Raw genomic sequence first — 21,080 nt, 5'->3', positions numbered from 1 at the left:
TCTGATGCCAAGACCTATGCATTTTCTGCCTCCCCATATACCACTATGTGCACTTACATGTGGGGCTGGGTTTGACTAAATCTGCCCAAAGACCTTCCTCTCTCATTTATTTTCCAAATTATTTTCTCCTGGGGCATCTCTGGGGTAGTGTTGCAGTGGCAGCATTCTCTGGCATAAACATCCCTCTGAGTCATAGAGCAATGCCATCGCTAGGGGCCGGGACAGCTGCAGCTGTCAGGCATCTGTGAGTTACTTTGATGGCATGAAAAATATCTCCTGATTGGTTAAATCTACCTTATGTCCTGCCCCCAAATCTGTAGGATTGACATTTCCAGAGAATACTTTGATATACATACGAAAATAGACCATCTGCTGCTGAAGGGAATGGATCTTCTCAATTCAGTGAAGAGAACCCCTCATTTCAAAATTGATTCAGAGTTTATCTGAAGCTCTTTGGTATGTCTCTAGTCATAATTAATAGGAGTAACGTGAAAGAATTACACTTGGGATCGGGAAGCTGGGGTAGTCCAGGAGAATTGATTCAGTTTAAGTAAGGGAATTTGCGAGTTGGCTTGCCTTCTCAAAGCCAAGAGGTCTGCCTCTATGGTTAAGTGCACAGCAAGATAGATTTGCAAAATCCTACCTCAAAGCAACCATCAAAGCTAAAAAGCTGGGGCCGCCTTTGGTGCAGTGCCCATGGGGCAAATATTTAGCTCTTTCAGCATTCCAGAGATGAACTCCATGCCCATAAACCATCCTCAAATGGCAAGCTGGGGAGAGGTTCAGGCTCAGAGAATTAGCTGGTGTGCTCTCAGTCATGCATAAATCACACCCTGGGTGAGGGGCAAGGGGCAAGGGTGGCTGTGCAAATGGATCAGCCCTAGGAATAGCAAGGCTATTAATTATTAATCTATGAGAGACACAGAAAGAGAGAGACATAGGCAGAGGGAGAGGGAGAAGCAGGCTCCATGCTGGGAGCCCGACCTGGGACTCGATTCCAGGACTCCAGGATTGTGCCCTGGGCGGAAAGCAAGCACCAAACCGCTGAGCCACCCAGGGATCCCCCGAGGCCTCGCATTCTTTAAATAAAAATCTGACCAGTGCTTTTTTATGTGAGATTGTGCTTTGCTGCATTAACAATGTCCCTTACCCTATCACAGTCATGCCACCTTTTCTTCAGTTTGTCCCCTTGGAATTAAGACGTGGGGATGAATAACAAATCCCGTCTACTCTGGGCTCCTTTGAAGGGAGGAGGCTATTATCTTTGGGATTGATAGGTTTAAAGGGCTGGAGGTTAGAATCTCAAGGGATCTTAAGTCTTCTTGGTAACCCTGCATACCCTAGGAAAAGTCTCCAGAGCTGTGTTCAAGGTCCACATGAATCTCCAATGGGGACAGAAGCACAGAAGCACTGTAGTACATTGGTCCATCCCATACAGATCAGGAACTCTCAAAGACCAATGCACTCTCCCTTTCTGAATCATCCCAAAAGAACTCTAGACCAGAAATGTCTCCTACCAGCCACTCAGCTCTTATATAATAGTTTTGATAATAAAAGCAAAGAAATCACTAGCACTTTTTCAGTGATTACAATATAAAGAACATATTCTACATGTGTAGACATTTTACATGTATTGATTGATTTACTTTATGCAACAGCTGTCTGAGGTATTATTGTTTCTCTTCTTTGACAGACAAGGAAACTGAGGCACAGAGAGTTATGTAGGATCTCTGCCTAGGGAAGGGACTACAGTGGTTTTCCTCACCACATTTTCAAGACTCTGTTGTAAGAGTTTGCAAAGGTGACTTGAAAAATAGGTTTCAACATAAGACATTTGATGGGGATGCAACCATTCAGTCGACCGCAGTGTTAATTGCCAGGCAGGGTTGTGTGGTAATTTTTAGATACTCCCCTATGAAGCCAGGCCTACATTTACTTCTTTTTCTCTGACACTCAATAGAAATGTTAGATGAAAGACTTGAAGAAATCTTTCAGACAATATGTCAAAAAGAAAAAGAGATGAAAAATAGGAGAGTACATGTAACATGTTAATAGTCAGAGTTACAGTAAGAAAGAACAGAGACAATGAAGGCAAGGAAAGGTTCAAAGAAATAATTCAGGAACATTTCACAGACTGAAGCACTTGAGCTTCCAGACTGAAAACATCCATCAGGGATCTTGGGAAAGGTGTATCTCTAGTCCCAGACCTTAACACCCACTGCTTACACTACATCTTCTCTCAGGTATCGTCAAGGCATCACCAACTTCACAAGTCAAAAATTGCACTCAGGTTGTTTCTCCCTCAAATCTTGTTCTCTCTGTGCTCCATAGTTTGAGGAAGAGTCTGACCATCAATCCAGTTACACTGCTTAAAATTCTAAGAGTTATGACATCTTCCTCTCTCCTACTTCCTATATCCGTTGCATCTCTAAGCCCAGTTGGTTTTACCTTCTCTCTTTAAGATCCACCTACTTGTCTTCACATTTCACATCATCTCTTGCCTGGGTAATAGTAATAGTGTACTTGTCTCCCTACATCCTCTCTTAACTTTCTCTAAACTCCCCCCACCCTTTCCCCACCTTATATCTAATTTTCTTTTCTTTTCTTTTTTTATTTAAGTAATCTCTACACCCAATGTGGGACTCGAACTCACAACCCCTTGATCAAGAGTCACATACTCTTCCAACTAACCCAGCCAGACACCTCTCTAGCTATATTCTTTTTCAGAAGGCAAATCTGATTGTGTCTTTCCTCTGCTCCTAACCAGAATGGAGATATATTGGTCAGACTTAAAAAATGTAAGAACTTCACTTTGTTTTCTGGAACAGTCAGTTTCTTCAGGGCTTCATGTATAAGCTGTGATCAAAGTTCCTCTATCATATGCTCTGCTAAACACCAAGAGAAACATGAGACCAAGGCTCACAATTGTTTGGATAACTGAAGAAAAGCAGCTAAAGGGAGGACCAGAGGCAAGAGTTAGTGCGGCTGTTGTTTTGGGTTGAACTTGATAAGAAATAAAAACCATGTGTAGCCCTTTGCCTGGTCTCTATATCTTAGTGTCCTGACATTCTATTTAATCATAATTAGAAAGAATCAAAGTGAGGTTTGACCCAGCAAGGAAAAACATCCCCAGGTTTTGGAGACCCAGTGACAACTTCCCAATGATCTTTTTTTTTTTTCTTTTTTTAGAGATTTTACTTATTTTTTCATGAAAGACACACACACACAGAAAGGCAGAGACACAGGCAGAGGGAGAAGCAGGCTCCATGGAGAAAGCCTGATGTGGGACTCGATCCGGAGACTCCAGGATCACACCCTGGGCCAAAGGCAGGCGCTAAACTGCTGAGTCACCCAGGGATTTCCCCCAATGATCTTTATGTAACTATAAAGATGTCTGGCCTGACCTACTTCTAGCTAAAGCTCAGCCAGTCTGCCCTCACTGTTTCAGTGTCTGTCCCTTACCATGCCCCTGCTACTCCAGGACTTCTATTCATGCTATTCCCTCTGTCTGGAACGCAGTTCCTTGCTCTCTTTCTACCTGGTTAACTCCTGCTCGTCCAGCTCTCAGCCCCATCAGCCCTTCCCTGGGGAAAATTTCCCTGACCAAGTCAAATGCCTTCCTCATAGGCTCTCAAAGCAATCCTTTCTCTTCTCAATAGCAATTATGTCAGCTGGCAATTTTATTTCTGTGACTATTTGGTTAACATTTTTCTCCCCCACTGGATGATGAGCTCACGGGGATAAAACCTGTATATTCTGTTTACTGTTGACTCCTCAGGACCTAGCATAATTTCTGGCCCCTAGTAAGTCCTCAATATGTATTTGTTGAATAAATGGATAGTCCAATGACTGCATCTGTCAATGAATGAAAAAATTAAGATTTAGAGACATCTAAAAAATATTTTTAAGTGGCCCAAAACAACTGTTGTAGAATTACTTCATTGTTTGTTCAAAACCTGCCATAAAAGTTACCCAGATAACAATTAATATATTGTGGTACTTAGGACTTCAAATATAATCCTGTAATATTAATATGGCTTTGTAGCTGTAAGTCGTAGTTTCAAGAAGGCAAGTGCTATGTTCTTACTATAGTGAAGCATGGTTTCGGTCTCTTAAGAAATCATCAGAAAGCAAACTGGGATAATTTTATAGCTGTGCACCTAATTTTATATTCCAATAATAATATGGTATTGCTTATTTGGAAAATTCAGTAAGAATCTATTTGCAGGGGCGCCTGGCTGGCTCAGTTGCTAGAGCATGTGACTCTTGATTTTGGTGTCATGAGTTCAAGCCCCATATTGGGCATACAGTACAGCCTACTTAAAAAAAATCTATTTGCAAACTTAATAGTATAAGGAACTTAAAAATAATAATATAAGGAACTTTGTCGAGTTACAGGCTACCCATCTTTGTGAAAGCACAGCTCAAGATCAAACTCTTCCCTGATAACCTTTGAAGTGTGGTAGGAATTCTGGAGTGGCATATGATTTTTATCTTCGAAAAATGTCAGACAAAGAGTCCTTATTTGGAAAGCTCAGAGCCAGATCTTGTTGAAAGATTGCTTTGATCATTATAAGGGTGTGGTAAAATGGCATTTACTGAGTGCCAACTCTGTGTCAGGCAATGTACTAAGTGCTCATTTAACCCATGTATAAATTCTAAATTAAGTAGGGACTATCACTTCTCTCAGTTTGAAGCACAGAAGTTATGTAACTTTCCCAAGATTACACCCATAGGTACTCTTGACTGTGAAGTACCCACACTGCCCAATACGGCACTCACTGATCCATGTGGCTGTTGAGCACACGAAATGTGGCCAGTCAGAATTGAGATGTGTGATATGCTAGATTTTGAAGACTTAGTATGAAACACATATATCTCATTAGTTTTTTTCTATTGATTACATATTGAAATGATATTTTAGATAGGGTTCAATGAGACATGATTAAAATTAGGTTCATTTATTTCTTTTTCTCACGTAGCTATGAGAAAATTTTCAATCATATTCATGGCTTGTATTCTATTTCTATTGGACAGCATTGATCCACACTCTTACACTGCGTTATACTGTCTTTTTATCCAGTAGCAAAGCATTACATTGTTAATGGTTGTATTTTGTATAGGCCTACTAGTAATGCAAATGAACTTTCAGCATGAGTAATATGGTGAAGATTGTGGAAAGAAACAAAGAAGAGAAGCAGAGATGTCACCTGAAATTACAAGCGGTAAATTCTTGAAGCAGTGAGACATGTTGGCCATGGTCTTCAAAACATATAGCTCTGTAGCACTATGTGTTGTTTAGAATGCCTACTCATTTCTAGACTCTGTCCTGATTAAAGCCTTTAATGGGCAGACACCAGGGCAAACAATTAACATATTCTTTGATCCTTTGTTGACAAAAAAAAAAAAAAAAACCCAAAGCAAACCAAAATAAGACAAACAAAAATAACCCCACACAACACAACAAAACAAAACATCCCTCTTGATGATTTACCTTGGGGCCCATCAATATAACATTTCCCTCTACCTAGAAATGGCATTCATTCATGGATTTGTTCTTATATTCTCAGGTCAGATGAAATCCTTGCCCTTGATATTTTGAGGAAATACAGCCTCCTTCTCTCCCCTTTTTCAGACCCTAAGGGGCAAAGGATGTGGAGACATGGAGAGAGGAAGAAAGAAACAAGAAGAGAGGGATTCCAGATGAAGAGGGAAGAACCATGGTGGTCGCAACCCAGGGCACAAAAAGATCAAACTTTCCTTGTTTCTCTGTCCAGTGGTCACAACCCCTCATCACAGTATGAGCTTTGCTCTCTCTTCCCTATTCACCATGCTCCTCAGTACTTTGACTTGCAAGCCTCTTTAAGTTTTAAGTTGTTTTCATTGGAGTCTACAAAGGGGCAGAGTAATTAGCCAGGTTAGTCATGCAGGAATAGAAGAGGGTGAACCACAAACAACATGAGCCCTGATAACTTCAGAAAAATTTCTTTGTAAGACTTAAAGAAATGTTTCAGCGTCACAAGATGAAACTGTGATGCCTGAAGTGCTCAGAAGAATCTGAGGTGTGAACATTGAGTTCCAGACTTGGGATTTTCTAGTTCTCTGAATAGGATACTCCAGGATACACAGTATGGGGCCTTCACTGGACAATCATTAATCTTCTAAGAACACTATGCCCAGGCTAAAGTTCCTTAAGACATAACTTAAGTATTTTTCTTTTTCCCCAGCAAGCCCCATGTGTTGGCTCAGCAGGCAATGGATGCTAAAGACAGAGCTGCTTAAAAAAACAAAAATTAGAAACTGCTCCCAACATAATGGAAAGTGAAATAAATAACAAACAACATATACATAGTATAAACAACATTAGCCTAATTAAGTTTTTTGATTTGTATATACATTTTACTGAGTCTTCATCCACTAGAATGTAACTCCATGAAGGCAGAGATTTCTGCTAGTTTGTTCATTGTTGTATTACCATCACCTAGAAGATGCTTGGCCCATAGCAAATACTGGAGATATTTGTCAAATAAATGAATAAATTAATATATAATTGGAAAAAATACTTCAGAATGTTAATGAGATGGAGAGATTGTAGACCAACTGTATTTTTTCCGCATAATATTTTGCATTTTCCTATTTTAAAGCAACTATGAATTAGAATTAGGACAAACTGGGATCCCTGGGTGGCGCAGCGGTTTGGCGCCTGCCTTTGGCCCAGGGCGCGATCCTGGAGACCCGGGATCGAATCCCACATCGGGCTCCCAGTGCATGGAGCCTGCTTCTCCCTCTGCCTATGTCTCTGCCTCTCTCTCTCTCTCTATCTCTGTGACTATCATAAATAAATAAAAATTAAAAAAAAAAAGAATTAGGACAAACTAAAGATTAAAAGACTTCTGGACATAACTTTTAAAGGCAGGGCCTCCTGGGGGACTGGGTGGTTGAGTATCTGCCTCTGGCTCAGGGCGTGATCCTGGGGTCCTGGGATCGAGTCCCATAGGCTCCCCGGAGGGAGCCTGCTTCTCCCTCTGCCTGTGTCTCTGCCTCTCTCTGTGTGTCTCTCATGAATAAATAAAGTCTTAAAAAAAACTTTTAAAGGCATATTAGTGTGTTTAAAATAATATAGATATTTTTTAAAAGGGGAGGGTGCACTTGGCAGTCTGAGTCAATAGTGCATGTGACTCTTGAGCTCAAGGTCATGTGTTTGAGCCCCATATTGGGCATGGAGTCTACTAAATAAATAAATAAATAAATAAATAAATAAATAAAGTAATATAGATATTTCTTCCTTTTTACTACATGTCCTGGGGCACAATATATGCAGGCCAAACTAAAAGACATTCAGCATAGGGGTGGCATTTTAACTGAAGACCTATGATGTATTGGGCACTGTGGACACAAAAGGCTGAAGATGATAAAGCCATTGCCCTTAAATCAGGTCATAGGGAAGAAAAGCTAAAGGAGTGGTATAAAGCTTTAAAAAAATCCTGGCAATTATATTACATTTATGATTTTACACTATCACAATAGAACACATGGAGGATTTCTGAGGAATCAGGGTGAGTATTATTCTCATATTACAGAGAAGGTTGTGTTGCTGAGAAATTGATTACTTGCTTAAGGTAGTTAGAAAGTAGTAGATCCACACACACCCAGATCTTTACATTGCCCTGCTTTTGTCAGCTTTCCAAAGAGCTGTCACAAGGAGGCTCTGCCCAGATCAGGGAGGAGGAACTCTAACTAGAAATTTGTGCTTTTCTAGCTAGATGTGTTATTTAAATTTAAATTAATCAAAATTAATTAAACATTAAACATTCAGTGCTTCAGCTCTATTAGCTATATTTCAAATGCTCAATAGCCATATGCAGTACTACTGAATGGGACAGCACACACAATAGGACATTTCCATAATCTCAGAAATCTTTATTGGATAGCACTGTTATAAATTCATTCTAATTGGTTTTGGGTAACAAATAACAAATAGCAATCAAATAATAATCAAACAATCCATATGAGTATGGATTTTATGGGTATAACATATAATATTATGTATTCCATAGTTAAATAACGGTATTCCACTGTTAAATAACTGTGATATATAAGGCCTCATTTAGACCTCATAGCAACTTCTAGAGGAAGGCACTCTTATTATCTCCACTTGGATATAAGGAAACTGAGGCATGAAACAGCTCACGGGATCCCTGGGTGGCGCAGCGTTTTGGCGCCTGCCTTTGGCCCAGGGCGCGATCCTGGAGACCCGGGATCGAATCCCACGTCGGGCTCCCGGTGCATGGAGCCTGCTTCTCCCTCTGCCTGTGTCTCTGCCTCTCTCTCTCTCTGTGACTATCATAAATAAATTAAAAAAAAAAAATTAAAAAAAAAAAAAAAAAAAAGAAACAGCTCAGTCAAGAGCATATATCTAGTGAAAAGAAGTAGTTGGGACTTAAATGCAGCCCATCTGGCACTGGAACTGGTGTATTTAACTTCTGTCAGTCATTCTCAAAGTGTGGTCCCTGGACCAGCAGCATCAGCATCACCGGGCTTCACCAGACCTCCTGAATCAGCAACTGATGGGGGCGCACAGCCCTCTTCATCTTCACCAGCCCCCTAGCCAATTTGAGTGCATACTTGAGTCTGATAATTACTGCATTCTGCTGTGCACCCTCATTTTTAAGCACCTCTGACCTACCCAGCCCTCTGCTGAGTGTTGGCTACTGGTGTGTCTTATTTTATTTTATTTTTTAAGATTTGTTTGAGAGCATGTGCACGTGAAAGTTGGGGGAGGGGCAGAGGGAGAGAATCATCAAGCAGGCTCCCTGCTGAGTGTGGAGCCCAACACAGAGCATGACCCCATGACCCATGAGATCATGATCTGAGCCAAAATCAAGAGTCAGACACTTAACCGACTGAACCACCCACGTGCCCCATTACTGGTGTATCTTAACTTGCCATTGTAAAAGAATCTTTAGCAGATTAAAAAGGATAATTAATTAACAGGTACTGAGCACTTACTCTGTGGTAGACTCGGGAGGCCATTCTCACTCAAACGGACTTGGAGCCATCCTCTGACTTGTCTACAGTAACACAGTTAATGAGTGGTGGGGCAGGGATGTGAATCCAGGTTCCCAGCCCCAAAGCCCATCCCCTTCACACCCTTACTCAGAGAGAGGATGGAGATGTAACTCCTCATGTCCCTAAATGCAAATGTGTTTTCAAATTCTCTGCTGCTGGAATGTCCTCCTCATTGCTTGTCTCCTCAAAGACACCAACTCTCCCTTCTCCTACCCAAGTCATGTTCTATCCATTTTTTAAAGTGTATCCCAAGGGGAGGCAGGTGGGGGAATGAGTGAAACAAGTGAAGGAGATTAACAGTATCTTTATCTTGATAAGCACCAAATAACCTACAGAGTTATGGAATTACTATATTGTACACCTGAACCTAATATGACATTGTATGTTAATGATACTGGAATTTTTTTTTTTTTACAAAGTGTATCCCAACATAAAGATAATTTTCACATTGAAATATGTCTGTTCTAAACTATGCCAACCTGGGGTTCAGAGTTTTTCTACTCCTTAAGGTTTTGAAACAATAAACATTCATTCATTCATTCTTCTGTATAACAAATTATGAAGCACTTTCTATATAACAGGCATAGTCCTAGACAATGAAGATCAAACAGTGGATAAGAGAGAAGGCTCCTGTCTTAATGGGGTTTGTGTCCTAGTGGGAGAGACAGAGAATAGGCAAGCAAATCAATAGACACAATAAACACAGATTGTAAAAAGTAGAAGGAAGGAAGTAAACAAGGTGCTGTGCTAGGGAATAAGCGCTGGTTATTAGGCATAGGGATGACTTCTCTGAGAAGGTGATCTTCAGGCTGATACATGAAGGATGAGGAGAAGCCTGTCATCCAAAGAGCCTAGGAGATGGCATTCCAGATGGAGAGAACAGAACATGCAAAGGCCTGAGGCAGAAAAGAGATTAGCTGGTTCTAAGAACTGACAATTTACGGAGCATCAGGGGGTCCAGGGAGAGCTAAACTGAGATTGGAGATGCAAAAAGGAGCCAGGTCATGCAGGGCCATGTAGGCCAAGGGAAAAAATTTGCATTTTATTCTAAATGAGATTTTATGCGTTTGCAAAGGAACTGCATGATCATAGTACCTATTTAATAACTATTTGCTGAACAAATAAATAGGGCAAAGGCATTGTAAAACAGATTCTAGTAGGAAAAGCTCTATTTTTTCTTCTGAGAATAATAAAGTGACAGCTCTAATTTATGAAACACCTTTTATATGCTAATTGTGCATTCATCAAATGGCCCTCACAATAACCTGGTGAAGTGGTACTATTATTATCCCCTTTTTACATCTGGGGAAACTGCAATTCACAGACACAACTTTAACACATTTACTCAAGGGTTAATTGAATGCGTTATGTGTCAGGTCTCATGGATAATAAGTGGCAGATCTAGTCTTGAACTTCAGATTGTCTGATTCTGAAGTCCATGCTCTTTTGTTACATTCTACCCTGTCTAGTGAAAGTTGAAGAATTGAAAAGTCTATAATCTCCCTAGATTTGCCTGTAATTTGTAGGTAACAGCAAATACAAAATGAGAGCTGGCTAGATTGGGTTTAGAGCACACCATAAGCCTGTACTCCTGACCTTTTATCCCTAACTCGGAACACTCCTATGCATGACACCAGGATCTCTTGTCATGGGTGGAGACAGGGAGCTGGCTGGCTCCATGTGTCTACATTCCCACTTGCCGTCCCAAAGGCCCAACTGCCTGCAGCTCCCCTGCATTATGCCCTGATTGCTAAGTCTGGTCTGGCACAGGGACAGTGGGACTCGGAGGCCGAGGAGTTGAGAATTCTTGCTGGCCGCTTGTGAGGGCCAGATAACACAAGTGAGACGCTGGCATGCTAAAAAGAGGGAGCTCTATTTTGAGAACCTGTTCAAGTAACGTTTCACAGTGGAAAAATGGTGGCACTCTGCACAGGATGTGACCTGACAGGAGTTAGGTCTCAGGCGTCAGTGCCCTGGGTTTCTATTTTCATTGCTAAAACTTGCAATTTGAACCTGATAAGGCTGGCCCCTAAGAAATAAGTCAAGATTGGTATGAAATCTGGAAAAATTTCTGGAAATGTCATAGATCAAGATTGGAGGGTCTGTCTATTACATGCATCATGCCATCTACATGAGGAATACCATGAAGCTATTAAAACGATAACATGAAGCTCTATTTACTCACAAAGAAATATGTTCATACTACATTTTTCTGTATAAAGAGATGATTACAGGGTGTACACTATGGCATCATTTTGTAAAATACCTATATGCATATGTATATGTGTATAAAAAAGGTTTAGAAGGAGATATTTTTAAAAAGTAATTCTTGGGCCTTTATATCTACATTTTATGAACTTTTCACAAGGAATTATGGAGTATATGTGTGCAACCAGAAAAACAATGAAGTAATTATCATTTTGAAGAAAAAAGATGGTGATCAAAGGAGTCCTTGCCCAAGTGATTAAGGGTAATCCTGTGGGGTCAAAATTAGGTAAGAAAGGGCCAAAGTCCTTAGTTCATGCTTTGTTTCTAATATTACGAAAGAAAGTGCTCTATTCCCAAAATTATGCCAAAATTACTGTGATGATTACATATGAGATCAAGATTAGATGTGTAGTTTTGAGTTCAAAGAATATATAAAAAGTCAGTGAAGGAAAAAAGAAGAAATAAAAATTAATCAGCCATCATATCCACAAATTTATAGCCAGTTCATGGGAACTAATTAACATGGAAAGATTTGGCTGGAACCAGGACCACTATTTACATCGGGGTAAGAGAAGTCTTCCAAAGACGGGAAGCCCTGTGGGAGAAGAAACTAAATGCTGCAAGAGCTTTAGGCATCTTGACCATGAGAGTTAATATAACATACACATTGCAGAGAGGAAAGAAAACTTATCTCACCATGTGCCGGTGTCACATTCATCTGCCATGTTATTTTCTTAGCTCTTCAACTTAGCAGGAGGGTTTTCTCCTCTCAAGCCCCCCTTGACTGGATGTTCTGCCTAAATGCTGATGCATTTAAACCACATTACATTTTGAGTAAATATTTCATTAGAAAGAGGATCTTTTTCATTAATAATCTATGGAACATATATTAAATATTATGCAAGTATCATTTGTAGTACAAAATTCTCTATGCCTGGGTTATGGGTTGAATTGTGTCAAAATTCATATGTTGCAGTCCTAACCCCCAATATCTCAGAATGTGACCTTATTTGGAAATAGAGTTGATATATACTTAATTAAGATGAGGTCATACTGTTTAAGAACATTAAGACAATAAATTTCTGTTGTTTTAGCCACCCAGTTTGGTGTACTTTGTTACAGAAACCTTAGCAAATGAATGCAAGAAGCAATTATCTTAAGGATATGTGTGTGTTAAATTCTACTAATAGGCATTTGAGTTGGGTCATCATATTTTCCTCCTTTATGAGGGATGTCACCAAAGCTCAAAGTGAAGAACATGCCCAAGGTCAGTCAAAGTTGGAAGTCATCTTCATGTTCTTTCTATATCTAGGTTCCTCCAGAAACTATTCTCAATCCAGTCCTTAGAAGGACATCACAAATGGTAAAGCCATTTATCCCAGGCAAACCAATCTGCTGAGGAGTGCAGACTTCTACCCATTAATATCAGAAAGAGTGCTGGATCAATTATTAAGTTACCAGGATAAGTTTAAGGAAGACTTTGTGCTTGCTGAGTTTTCTCCAAGGAAATAAAACCATTATCTAAAATGAAAGATCTTAGGGATTTATTAGCATTGATGGAGCCCCTCTCCAGCATCTTGCTTTTATGTTCCAAGTTTTAGTTCTCTTCGAGACACTTAGGACATTTTTGTTTGTTTATTTATGATCTATCTCTCCCTTCTAGAAAGTGAGCTCTATGAGAGCTGAGACCTTGTGTATCCTGTACCCCACTGCATCCTCAGTGGTGCCTAGAGCATAGCAGGCTTCAATAAATGTTTGCTGAATAAACAAATCGATCTTTTCAATGCAAATTAATAAATAAGTTGGGCAGTTTTATAGGACATTGCAGTCAATTCTGTTGATACCAATTGTTAATGCTAGTGTAGGGGTAGGAAGATTTTTAACAAAGTCAAGCACACCGCATACTCTATGAGAGGCTGAGTGGTTTCTTCCTTCCCCCTATATGGAAGGATATAATTGAATGATTGCTCTATGTAAAAGTAGAAGAATCTACTATGATGATGCAGTTTGGGCTTGGAAATATGCCACAGTCAACAGAAAAGAAATGTTTCTACATAAGTCTAGCAAATTAAATTTCCAAGTTTATTCCTAGGCCTAATGATTTATTAGATCTTCTCAGTACCAGCATGATAGGTAATATCAGAGTCTCAATAGTCAGACAGACTTAAATTCCATCTCTGCCCCTTCTTAACTGTGTGACCACGGACCCAAAGTCAAATGACCTAAATAAGTTATTCAGTATGGAGGTAATAAGATAGCAAAAATATTTTTATGAGTTTGAATGACATATTCCTTCTGTCACTCAGGGGACATGATAGGATATTCTTGCTTTACAAAAATGTTTTTACATCACCCTGATATCATGTAGTCCCTACATATAAATGCTTCTAAAAATATCCATAATAAACATTGGGTTGTTTTTGAATTTGAAGTAATTTACATAAGGAAACCTAAAAGAAATACTAATTCCTTGTGACCAAATATATACAATTAATGGTTTTCCTTGTATTTGAAGTTATCTTACATATTTTAAAGTACAGCAATATAATAATTTCATTTGAATAGCCTGCAAAACACTAATGTCTCTTATGATTTCCCAGTGATTTTAATAAAAATGCCACACAAAATTGATAAACATGTCATTGTCTTTTAAGAAAAATTCAGTTAGTTTACAAAAAAAGTAGAATGAATAAAATAATGTAATAAGTAGATAGATAGATAGATAGATAGATAGATATAGTTTATGCCCCAATCTACCCAAAAAAGCTATAAAGAAGCAAGTAATAAATACACATAAAAGTGTGTTTGATAGGGGTGCCTGGATAGCTAGGTAGGTTAAACATCTGACTCTTGGTTTCAGCTCGGGTCACGATCTCAGGGTTGTGAGAGAGCCCTGCCTGAGGCTCTGCACTGGGCTTGGAGCCTGGTTAAAATTCTTTCTCCCTCTCCCTCTACCCCTCCCCACCCTGCTTTGGTGTTCTCTCTTTCTCAAAAAAAAAGTGTGTTTGATAAATAAAGATAAGAAAAAACAAAATAAACATATACAAAAGATGGATAACTATATCAGAAATCATGAATAAGGAGTGTTTATTTTATTTTATTATTTTATTTTATTTTATTTTATTTTATTTATTTTATTTAATTTTATTTTGAATAAGGAGTGTTTAAATGGATAAATGAAAGGGACTGAGTTTTATTGAATGTCTATGATGTTATGTTCTGAATTTCCTGGCCATTGTAGCAATAAGGAAGGAAGAAGAAGCAAATTAGTTGCAATCACTGCTTCTCAAACTTCCCCATTTAAGTTCAAAGAGGACGATTCCTGGGGTACATAGACTGAAATAATTCACCAGAAGTGAAAAAAATTGCTTTATGATTTAGTATAAGAATTAATGGAAATATTGTGTTCTATCATTAATACATTGAAATTTGTTTTAATAAAAAATAATTTTTCTTGTCCCTATCTGCATAGAATTTGTTCTTCAAAATGAAGTAGCCTGTTGATCTTAGCTAAATACCATATTCTCACAACATCATACATTTTCTCTTACTCTTAGGAAGTTAATATGTAGTTTGAAAAACATATGTTTACAAAACTCTCACTATCTGATTTATTTGTTAAAATTACTCAACAGTCGTTTTAAGTAAAAAAAAAATTAGGGCTGCCTGTGTGGCCCAGTGGTTGAGCATCTGCCTTTGGCTCAGGTCGTGATCCTGGGATCCTAGAATCAAGTCCCATATCGGGCTCCTTGTAAGGAGCCTGCTTCTCCCTCTGCCCATGTCTTTGCCTCTCTTTCATGAATAAATAAATAAAATCTTTAAAAATCTTTAAACAAATAAATAAAGTAAAAAAAATAAATTTAAGTATAATGTATATGCGGGGTTATATCCTAATAAATAATATTAAGAAGAAATAGTTTGTAACTCATGAAGACTGAAACTCAGTCTTGAATTGCTCTTTTAGATAGATAGATAGATAGATAGATAGATAGATAGATAGTTAGATAGATAAAAGGTTATTTGAAGATGTTACTTAGTAAAATGAGAGGAAGCCTGAATTCCTATAAGTGGGACCACAGAATAGGAAGGTGCAGGCTGGTAAAGTTAATTGATAATGTCTAAAGTTGGGAAACCAAGACATAGTAGCATTAGCATTTATTGAGACATGTATCATAAATATAAAAGAAATAGCTAAAAACATTATAAGTGGTTGCCTCTTAAATGGACCTGCGTTCAAATTGACAATGAGACACTCGCTAGGCAGGATGACTTTAGAAAAGATACTTAAGTTCTTCTGGTATCAATTTCTATAAAAGGGGGCCACTAACACCCACCTTGACTCATGGTCAAGAGAAAGGGAAAAGAGGGAGAGAGGAGAGAGTAAACATACTGGTGTTTTAGTAAAGCCTATCTTCTGGTCTACTGCTGTCATCCAGAATTGATACAACTGAGTGTCATAAGTAACTTGATTCAGTCGATGGCTCATATTGGGTCTTCCTCTCCTCCAGAAGCTGACACTGAGACAAGAATGTGAACGTTAATAGTCTGAAAGGTAGTTCCAGGATCCAGGTTTAGGGGAATGGGGAAGTGCAAGAACATTTCTCAGCGTTATTCCAACTATGGGATGAAGAAGCAGAGGGAAGTATCTACCAACTCTCATCTCATTGATTGAGAACTGCTCCTGAGGGGCCTTTAAGCCTTGAGCACTTCTAACGTACCCCTCACATTCTCAAAGCAAGCTCTGGCAACCAGAAAACGCTCTTGGGGAAAAATCAGTATTGGTTATCTTATATAATTGTAACTGGTTGATTATAATAATATAATCATTTTGAGTTCTTCAAACTTAATCCTAATGAAATTAGATGAAACGGTAACGTTATAAGAGCTCTTTGAACAAAGGAAAACAGACATGAACAAAGCCTCCAAGGCATGAAAGTTAGAAATTATAGACTTCAATTTATTAGATTAGCATCACTTATGGAAATATAAGTTAAAATTTTATCTAATATTTGGATAATTTAAATACCGTGCTGAAATTGCCTTCTCAGAAAGATAAGGAAAAGTTGTTCAGAGACTATTTAAATTCCTATGAGCATAGAAGTACCGAGAACAAAGAGCATTTTTGGAGATTAGCCAGGTAGGGCAAAGGTCTTTAAAAATTAAACTATACATGCTCTGATCCTTGTTACTGAAGTTAAAAATTCTAATGAACTTTTGTCCTTCTTTTGGCTGCCCAGCATCTGAACCCCATTCTATGTTTGGGGAATTTTTAGGCTTATAAGTCTCGATAGGATACAGAAACAGTCTCCCAGTATAAGAATTGAAAATTCCAGATAATCACTTTTCTAGTCTTCTTTGCAGTAAGTTATGGGCACATGACCAAGCATGAGCCAATTAGAAGTTCCCTTCCCAGAATTTGAAGGGAGATCTGGTGATTTATAGAAGCAAGGATGGTAGATAACCACCTATGATTGCAATGTCAGTTGCAGCAAGATCGTTTCTGGGGGCAGTAGTGGTGCTACAGTAGATCTTTTTGGTGACACACAAGATGACAGAAAGTGAGCCATCTAGTAATTGGTAACACTGGCAGTAATGTCCTCACTTGGCCAGATTTTTGATGCGGTTTAGGGCTTTATGTCTAACTGCTTGTTCTGCTTCCTCTGAAATTCTGTAAGCAGTGTTACTATACATCCCAGTGAATACTTCAGTGAAGTAAATCTTCAAAGCTGATTTCAGTTAGCTAAAACGAAAAGAATTCAAAATTCAGTACCAGGAAGTAGGGTGTTGTCAGTAGCAAACGCTAAAAAATGTGGAATTGGCAATCTCAGACTTCTGAACCTGTATTAATATACTGTTGCTCAGTCCTAAGAAAATAAATCTTTTGAACACCTATTTCATATATGACCATAGCAAAAATAAACTGGAAGATTATTCCAAGAGGCAGAACTAGGGATCATGAAAGACATGGTGAAGGGAATTTCCTGAAGGGAGTGGAAATAGGATCCATCTCATTAACTGACAGGCACTTACTTACTAATCTCCCAGGCAGGAATCACACCATCCCAGCGTAGTGTGGATGAGATACGTGTTATGGGGAAGTTATTGGGAGTGGTTTTCTGCTCTTGCCCTTTCCCAGTCAGCCTTTATATTGTAGTCCATTGCTGAACCATGAAGAGCAAACACAGTCATGGATCAGAAGACACAAATGAGCATTTGTATGAATCATGTTTCTAGCTTCCGTAAAATTGATGCTTCAACGTCTGCCCTGCATGCATACGCCAGACACACCTGGTTCTGGACAACTCGGTAATATGCCTGAGTTATCTTGCCTTACCTTGCCTTATCCAACGGCCTCCTGTGTCACCTTCTCCATCCCCTTCCAGAAGAAATCCTTCTCCTTGGGGTGTGATTTTTAAATGCAAACTTATCAAGCCAGAGTCTATACCCCAACCACTTCTCTTATAGGGTTCTCATGCTCTGGGCCAGGTACTATATACCCATCCTAAATACTCCAGGGCCAGATACCAGGCAATGAGGGGAAGCCTCTTTGCCCACTAAATTATTCAAAATAGTCAATCCTAAGCCTGTTAACTCACCTCACCCATTTTTACTTACAGAAACCACAATACAGCCTCTTGCCCACAGTTCTCCCCTCCATCTGCCTCGTGACTGACCCAAGTGTTTCTCCATGTAGCCCCCTTGGCATGATGTATAGTCTTTGGAACTATGAGTGAAATAAATGATCTATTTGAAGGCACTCTTACCATGTCTAAATAATAATAAGACATATTAAAACTACATTATCCAACAATCCTGGAGTTGGATATAGTAACCTGATGAAACTTGATGTCACTTCCCCTCAGGGAGTACATGAATAATTTCAATAAAGGCATGAGCACCTTTTAAGTGTATGTAGAGATGTTGGGCAATCAAAGTGGTGGACTATAGCAAACATTGTTGATTTTCCATTCAACATCCTTTACTATCTCTTTTCAGGCAAAACACTAGTTTTATTCAGGTAGTCATCCTTCTCTACTGACTCAAGGGATCATGACCCTTTTCCTCTTTCAGCACTAAATTCCATTTGGACTGAGCTAGTCACAGTGGTCCCTTTCCCCTTGCCAGTGAATGATTTAGGCTTGAGCAGGGATCCCAGGTATGGACAATAGGACATGAGGAAAGATGTTCTGGAGGAAAAATGTTCCCCTGATTGCAAAGAGGACACTGGAAGATGTGGTTCTTTCTGTTGCTGGACATTACTGTGCTGATAGAGATACAACTGCAGTAGTCATTTTACTCCTAGAAAACCCGAGGATAAGGCCAATGGCAAGAAATTATAACAAAAAACTCACCAGAAAATGAAGCCAGAATGATAATGTATCATGGTTGTGGCCCAATCTTCCTTTGGATTTCTTGATCTTGAGTTAGTACATTTTCTTATCATCTAAACCAGTTTGAGTCAGGGTCTTTTGTTACTTGAAGCCTGACTCTAAAACTTATATATGTGATCTTTCATCACATGACTTGCTACATTTTAATTACTTATGTAAAGCATGATTGTTAAATAAAATTTTATTTGTCCACTTATATCATAAAATGTTGATTATAGGAAATTCTGCTTGTTCACTTAAGCTGCAAGTGAACTCATTGGCCTTTTGTTGATTAATCCCTCACTACAAATCCTGGATAAGTGTGCTTATCAAAGAAAATCTTCACTAGCTCCCACAGTTGTCAGGAATAAAGCTATCTCTGACAGCAGATACAAACATTGTACAAAGCTTTGTCCTTGCACAATTTGCAAATTTCTCATATTTGAATCACATCTACTTCTTTGACACCGATTGTTGACTCATCAGATCATTACGGAAACATTCATGTGCTCTCTATATTTGGATCTCTGATTCTGGGGCCCACTACTGAAAAAAAAAAAAAAAACCCTAGATGCTCTAGGATTCTTCTTCCACATTTAGTCCTTTATTTAACTAGGTCGTGGCCAAGCTAAGTCAGGACTGCTCCTGACAGATAATCCTTGAGGCAGTCTATTTCACACATTTATATACGCTTCACTGTGCTTGCCTGAAAAGCCCATACAAGCCCTACCTGCAGCCCCTTTTCTTTCTAGTAACTACCCACTTCTTTTAAGATTCATCCAGGGTTAAATTAAAGAGGCAGCCATCCATCAAACTCAAACTAATTCTTCACCATATTGCCAAGGCAAACATAGGGTATCCTCAGTATCTTCAGCTTTGAAATGGGGGACAAGAAAGTTGAAGAAATATGGTTTTTAAAAATATTTTCAGGGATCCCTGGGTGGCGCAGCGGTTTACAGCCTGCCTTTGGCCTGGGGCGCGATCTTGGAGACCCGGGATCGAATCCCACGTCAGGCTCCCGGTGCATGGAGCCTGCTTCTCCCTCTGCCTATGTCTCTGCCCCTCTCTCTCTCTCTCTCTCTCTCTCTGTGACTATCATAAATAAATAAAAATTTTAAAAAAAGAACATTTAAAAACATAAAATAAAAATATTTTCATTAACTTTCACCAATCTATGAAAAAAAGGAGTAAATTACTTTAAGCCTATTTTGTATTAATATCTTCACTATCAAAATACAAATTCAAATTCCATCCAGATTATATGCGTTGGGTAAAAATGTATGAACCAAAATATCTAAATATAAATTTAAAAAAAATTTATTTATTCAGAGAGAGAGAGAGAGAGGCAGAGACACAGGCAGAGGGAGAAGCAGGGACCATGCGGAGAGCCCGATGTGGGACTCGATCCTCTGTCTCCAGGATCACGCCCTGGGCTGCAGGCGGCGCTAAACCACTGAGCCACCCAGGCTGCCCTCTAACTATAAATTTAAGTTGTAGTTATATGAATGTGTGTATCATTCCAACTCTGTGGAGGACAGGCATCAATGATGCTTGATAATAAAGGGACACTATTGGAATGCCCAGGTGGCTCAGTGGTTGAGTATCTGTCCTTGACTCAGGGCATGATCCCAGGGGTCCTGGGATCCAGTTCCGCATCGGGCTACTCTTGGGGAGCCTGCTTCTCCCTCTGCCTCTTCCTCTCTCTCTTTCTCTCCCTCTGTGTGTCTCTCATGAATAAATAAATAAAATCTTTTTAAAAAAATAAACCAACACTATCCATGTGAGTATAAGAATATTCAGGGTCCGTTTTATATTTATAAAGTCTGGAGATTAAAGAAATTTTAGGCACTTTCCTTTAAAAATCAGGAGCTGAATAGCAAAGAAAAAGAATAAATTCCTCCTATATCCAGCAATATTGATGAACTCCATAAATATATTGTGGGAAACAAAAGCAGATGCAAAAGAACACAAACTGTATAATTCCATTCATATGATATTCAAGAAGGTGGGCTTTGAAAGGGAGTGAGAGAACCCTGTGAGATGCTGAAAGTGTTCTGTGTCTTCATATAGATGACAGTTAAGTGGGGATACAGAAGTCTGTACAGGTTAGATATAATTAATGTTGCTACAGTAATGCACTTTACATACTTTATATATGTGTGCCCAATCAACCAATAAATTGCTCTTCAGCAATTTAAAGTATTAGGTAAATCTTGGTTAAATATTAATAGAACTTATTAATTTACAAATACTGATAGAATTGAAGTTTCATGACAGAAGGAACCATGTCTGTTTCACTTAGCACTGGACACCTTCTCACTGGAGAAGAGTTTAACGGAGTCATTCAGCCAGATGACAGTGACGAGATGGAGGTGGGATACCATATCCCAGGAAATGAAGGACCATGAAGAGTCTAACAAGTCTCTCTTCCCT

The sequence above is a fragment of the Canis aureus genome, chromosome 13, assembly GCF_053574225.1.
Source record: "Canis aureus isolate CA01 chromosome 13, VMU_Caureus_v.1.0, whole genome shotgun sequence".
NCBI classification, from domain to species: Eukaryota; Metazoa; Chordata; class Mammalia; order Carnivora; family Canidae; genus Canis; species Canis aureus.
Note: the sequence above shows the minus strand (reverse complement) of the source record.